Here is a 6,393-nt window from a genome sequence, read left to right on the forward strand (position 1 = left end):
GTTCTGAGATCCATTTTAACCTTCTGGACACTTAATAGTTCAAACGTTATGTTTTATGGGCAAAAAGAGTAAAAGCACAGTAAGTGCAACAAAAAATTGCAATCAGGATGGATTTCTGCTTTAATAGAGGGGGGGGGGGTGGATGAATGCTATACATTTCTAATATTACCCTTTATGCATCATGCTCTCCACAAGTACATGACAATATAAGTTTATAACACAAAGATTGACAATCGTATAGGCATTTGCCCGGTTCCCTAACCTCTTCGCTGCCGGAGAGTCCAGAAACGCATTGCTCTGCAATGTGCTGCTGGCCACTCCAGCTATAAGGGGTTAACATAACTGACCGAAACGGGCTATTTTGCCATTTACGTTTTCCTTCGTTTGTCATGTACATCCACAAGCTGCGGCTTCCGCCATCTTCTGCATTTTGTACGCTGATTGCCGCATTCACTGTCTTTCACTGCAAAGGACGACTGCAGTACAATGCACAGCTGCACAAGGCTTAGGGGGATTTGCAGGAACTAATTTATTGCCCAACTGGTTCAGCGTTTTCCCACTGAATACAGACACGCTAGAGCTGAGTGGAGGTAAATGCCTGCCCAGGCAGCTACGTTTCTATTCAGCATCAGCGTGTCCAGTCAATATATTATTACTTCTCGTTCTGTTTCTTTTGTACTCAAAAGTTCAAAGGTACAGTATTATAGTGTACTTGAGGGGTTAGTCACAACGCTGTGTTAGCTGTACCACACAGGATAAATCCACTCACTGTAGTGGATTCAGCGCTACTTTCTGAATAACACCCTTATTGGTTTCTAGGCGTTGAGCATTTTGACTTAGACTCTAGTGAATGGTCTCCTTGGGTCCCTTACATGTGTGGCCCTGAAGGACAGAGTACATTTCTGCATTCGCAATAAAACAAATAACAGTCTAGGATTTTCTTTATGGAGATCTGTAATGTAGTTTGTATCTCAGAGAAGCACTATCCCTTTTCTCAGGTGACATACATTTGTGATACATTTGTCCAGATAGGTTGCGATGACAAAGTGGGCCGTTCATTGAGACATGGCAGCCACTGCAGACCAACCCATGTTAACCCGGATCTCAGATTCAAAGAAAGTATATGTAACGGTATTTCTGGCCCGGTCTGACCCACCCAATCTCACATTGGCCCCTGTGGTCTAACCGGACCCCATTACAGTGTGGATATGTCATATGGTGCACCTGCTGGCTACAGGACTCCTGAGTCTCCCGCATGATGGTGTGTGGGGAGGACCCATCAGACAGGCAGCTGAGGTAGTGTGCTGAGTCTCACCTAGTTCCAGTGCAGCGCCTCCACCTCACCAGGGTCCCTGCGTCCGCATGGGGATGATCCTGGCGAGGAACTCCTCCGTGGTGCTCCTCTCTGTACACTCATTCTTGATAGATACACGAGAGGGTTTCTGGCTGAACTCATCTTTATTGACACAGCAGGGCAACTGCCCTCCACAAGGAGTATCTTCAGCCGCTCATCTCGCCAGTGCTCCCTTTAATTAGGTATGTCACCTAGATCAGGGATTCACTATTCCCGCAGGAATCACTGTCCTGTGCCAGGTCCCTGGACACAGCCTCCCATGGAGTTACTATAACATAACTGACACTCTGATAGAACTTGAACTCCTTCCTCAGCTCTGACAAGAGCTGGAACTCCTTCCTCTGCAGAACAACTAACTAGACAGCAACTCCACAGCAACTAACTTTTAGACACAGTGCTGTGCCTTATGTAAGCTTCTGAGGCTGACACATCTCTGACATCACTAACCATGGAGTCAGAACATGTGACCAGTCCCAGCCATACACAGAGCACCCCACCAGGGTGTGAGGGGAAACCTCCATAATTACTGCTGGCATGCCCACACTTACCAGGCCTTACTGCCAACAGGAGAGATGACTGTAGGCATTTTACATGACCGCTACATTCTCCCCCTGGTGAATCCCATCGTCCTCGCTGGGACCTAAATTTGTATACCTCTTTCCAGGAAGCACTGTAACGGAAAACATAATTAACATCACACAAATTTCCTCATAATACAGTACATATGAATACAGTCATCCGCCAAGCCCGCCCCGACCAGCAGCCACGAACCCGCGTAATGTCTCAGTACCCCCTTAATAATAGTGATCTGGGTCAGGTTTCCTCACTTCCCGGTTACCCATATCCAGGACCGTAACATAATAATGCCTAGGTGATCCTCTCTCTGGCACATAGGTCACCCTATGTTTGTGAACATTTCTCCCTATGCTCCACACTCGCATCAGGGTGTCTATTCTTTCTTCCGCCTTTTTACCTACAATGTCGCTCCCCCTATTGGTTAAGTACAGCTCTATAGTTTCTTGGAGCCACAGTTCCCTATTGTCCTCAATTTCATCCATCAGGGGCTCCGGAACATAGGGATACTCCAACCCATGGGACTTTTTATATCTGGCTATTATAGCCCTCTCCGCCCTACTGACCCTGGTCAGATCCGCATTACCTGCCCTCCCAGGTAACACCCATGATAGGGGCTCATCAGAATCTACTGGGTCTGACAGTGTGTCGGGACCCATGGGCGCTATGTCTCTACGCTCCAGCTGGAACCACCTCTTCTGTAGTTCCCTGTCCCTCTGCTCTGGTGTAAACTCTCCCTCTTTCCACCAGAAGTCTACCACGTCCTCCCGCCGGATGAGGAACCGAGTACGGTCCATCCATGCGGAGTACCCCTCAAATAGTGGAGCCCACCACCGGGTCTCCTTAAAGGGATTAGGCCCTGGTTCCCGGTCATCATCAATTGAAAACACCCCTGACGACCTTGTGGATCGCGAGTTAAACCACCTCGAGGACCCCGGAGCCTTTACTGCCGGTTGGGGTGCTGTATCCGCCACCCTCAATTCTCCTCCTCCCCTTGAATCACCTTCCGTAGCTCCACTGAGCTGCCTCTCCCCAGTCCGTTTTTCCTCCCCCCCCAAAGGAATGTCCACAAGTTCCAAGCTGGGCGGTGAACCCGGTGACCGTGTGATAGGGGTAGGGGCATTAGCTAGGGCATGGGGTTGGGTATAGGGGCATGGGACGGGACCCCACGGGGTTACGACCCGCTCCTGGCTGTCCGTAGACTGGTCCAAGGATGATGTCTCACCCTCCTCAGTCCTGACACCGTCTCTCCATTTTCTGGGCAATACGAGCGGTCGGGGGCCTTCCCCCAATCGCCGAAGCGTCGCTGCTTCCCCTTCCTGGGTTCCGCCGTCGCCACCGGAAGTGACGTCCTCCCCGGAACCGGAAGCGTCGCCATCTCGCGTTGGACCCCCATGCGGGATCTCTTCTCCCACGACATCCGGTTGCTCCGCCGTCGCCACCGGAAGTGATGCCGTCCCTCCACGTGCGCGTTGGGCCTGGCGCGGCCCTTCCAGCGCTTCGCCGTCTGTTGTGACCAGGTAAGAGATAGGGCTTTTTGGCTTACCCATCCGCAGGGGTGTAGGCGTCTCTCTCCCATCTCCGCCAGGTCCTGGGATGGCGGGACTCCGTCGGTCGGATCGCCGATCTGCGGGGGACGTCCGGTCACTCACCCCACGGGGCGTCGTTCTCCCCGTCTGTCTTTTCCGCTCCGTTCTTGCTACCGCCAGCTCACGGAGGTCCTCATCAGAGTAGTCCCCTCGCCCCTACCTAGGGGTCTCGGGGCGGGGTGAAAGTCTCTTTGCCCCTGTCGCGGGGTTTAATCCAGCCGCCTCAATGGCCAGTGACCCAGCCGACTTGACCGGCTCCAGTCCCCTGTCTCCGGGACTCGCGCGGTTGATCCACAGCGCGCCCGGGGACTCAGCAGAGCGCCGTGTCACATCCACCGGGGGGTCAGCAGGCTGTATTGGGACGAATGTGGGCATAGGCCACAGATACAAAGTCCCGCAATGAGGGCAACGTGCCATCGTATTCACAGTACCTCCGGGCAGCCCGCATTGTAGGCAGAGCCCGACTACCGTCTCTGTATTGGCCACCCTCACCACCAGCACCCCGCCGGGCACTGAGTAGGGCTGGGTGGAGACCATAGTGCCCACAGTGGAGGAGCAGGCCATTCTTTGTACAGGAGTCACTTCCTGTACAGGTCTCTCCTTCTCTGTGGTTCCTCGCAACTGACTGGTGGAAGTTGCTGGATCCGCCACTCCCTGCTTCGGCTCCTCCCTTCTCTGACAGAGTTGGAACCCGCCCCCAGGGGTTGCAATAATGGGCGGGTCCCACAGGGGAATATCATGCCCCTTAATTAAGGCCGCACCTCTCTCAGTCCTGGTGGGCGCGGTCTGCGTTTTCGCGCCAATTTCCTCCCCAGAGCTGGAGTCCTTTCCCGCGGCTAGTTCCCGCCTTCTCCTTGCAGCAGCTTTTTGCACAAGGTACCTTTGTTTGCAAATCACCTCCACGGCCGGAACTACTTTTTGTAGTGGCGCCGTCTGGATATCAGTCCCTGGGCCCAGTGGGTGCATTCCCACAGGCCATAACTGAAAGTCACTCCCCCTGGTAGAAATCAGGGGAGGGTCCCATAAACTCAACGGTTGACTCAGCACAGGGGCTGAATTAGTCACTGTCCATCCCGGCGCAGCCATAGCTTTCGCGCCATGCCCCCCATCAGGGCGGGGCTCTGCTGTTCGCGCCATTCCCGGCCAGCTCTGTGCAAGTCCTGCAGCAGCCATTTTTTCTGCGCCTGGCCCATGCGGTTTCCCTAGCAAGCGGGAACCGCCATTTTGGTTGGCTTTTAAGCCCAAAAAGTCAGTCTGGTTGCTCTCCTCACGGGGTTCTCCCCCAATTATGACAATTTCCTCACACTCTTCAAGGGTGGCCCCTCGCTGTCCCATACAGGATAAAAACGGGGCAGCCATAGCCTTCGCTCCGCTCCAGAGCAGCCTGGTCAATGACAACTCGGCGACAGTCTGCTCTTCAGTGGGTTGCACGCCACGGGTGCCCTCCCCATCAGCCTCTGTCCGCCATTTTACGTTCTCCGCGCCACGCGGCTCCTCCACTCTCTCGTAACAGTTGTTGTACATGAGGCTCCACTCTGCGGGGCAGCCACCACACCGGTACAATAAAGATTAGTTCAGATGCACCACCACATGTGTACCTTATCTAGGTGTGACCCAGTGTTGCACTACCTCAGGCTAGGCTCACTCTCTCAGTGTCTGCTGTGACTCCTTCCTCCCAGTCTGTGCTCCCTACGGTGAGTGTCTGGAATGACTAGGTACTCTGGCTGGCTCTGCCATGCAGTACTTGGGGCGTCTACCTGTCTTGGTCAGCCTAGCGCAGACCCTCTCCAGGACTCCTGACCAAGTTAACAGGCTGTCCCTTCTGGCATCCTACCAACTAGCACTGCCTCAAGGTGACTCGGTCAGCTATAGCCCGCTCCAGACCCCTCACTCCCTTCAGGCCCCTAGGTTGTCCCTGCGAACTGACAATATCCCGTCAGCCCCCTGACCACCCCTAGGTCCGTCCCTACGCAGCACAAAGTGGCAGCAGACACTCTCCCTGTTTCCCAGTGACCTAGCTAAAAGCCTGTCCTGTTGACGGATCTGATCTCAGCAGCTCGCCTCCAAATGTAACGGTATTTCTGGCCCGGTCTGACCCACCCAATCTCACATTGGCCCCTGTGGTCTAACCGGACCCCATTACAGTGTGGATATGTCATATGGTGCACCTGCTGGCTACAGGACTCCTGAGTCTCCCGCATGATGGTGTGTGGGGAGGACCCATCAGACAGGCAGCTGAGGTAGTGTGCTGAGTCTCACCTAGTTCCAGTGCAGCGCCTCCACCTCACCAGGGTCCCTGCGTCCGCATGGGGATGATCCTGGCGAGGAACTCCTCCGTGGTGCTCCTCTCTGTACACTCATTCTTGATAGATACACGAGAGGGTTTCTGGCTGAACTCATCTTTATTGACACAGCAGGGCAACTGCCCTCCACAAGGAGTATCTTCAGCCGCTCATCTCGCCAGTGCTCCCTTTAATTAGGTATGTCACCTAGATCAGGGATTCACTATTCCCGCAGGAATCACTGTCCTGTGCCAGGTCCCTGGACACAGCCTCCCATGGAGTTACTATAACATAACTGACACTCTGATAGAACTTGAACTCCTTCCTCAGCTCTGACAAGAGCTGGAACTCCTTCCTCTGCAGAACAACTAACTAGACAGCAACTCCACAGCAACTAACTTTTAGACACAGTGCTGTGCCTTATGTAAGCTTCTGAGGCTGACACATCTCTGACATCACTAACCATGGAGTCAGAACATGTGACCAGTCCCAGCCATACACAGAGCACCCCACCAGGGTGTGAGGGGAAACCTCCATAATTACTGCTGGCATGCCCACACTTACCAGGCCTTACTGCCAACAGGAGAGATGACTG

This window comes from Ascaphus truei, chromosome 6, assembly GCF_040206685.1.
Source record: "Ascaphus truei isolate aAscTru1 chromosome 6, aAscTru1.hap1, whole genome shotgun sequence".
Classification (NCBI taxonomy): Eukaryota; Metazoa; Chordata; class Amphibia; order Anura; family Ascaphidae; genus Ascaphus; species Ascaphus truei.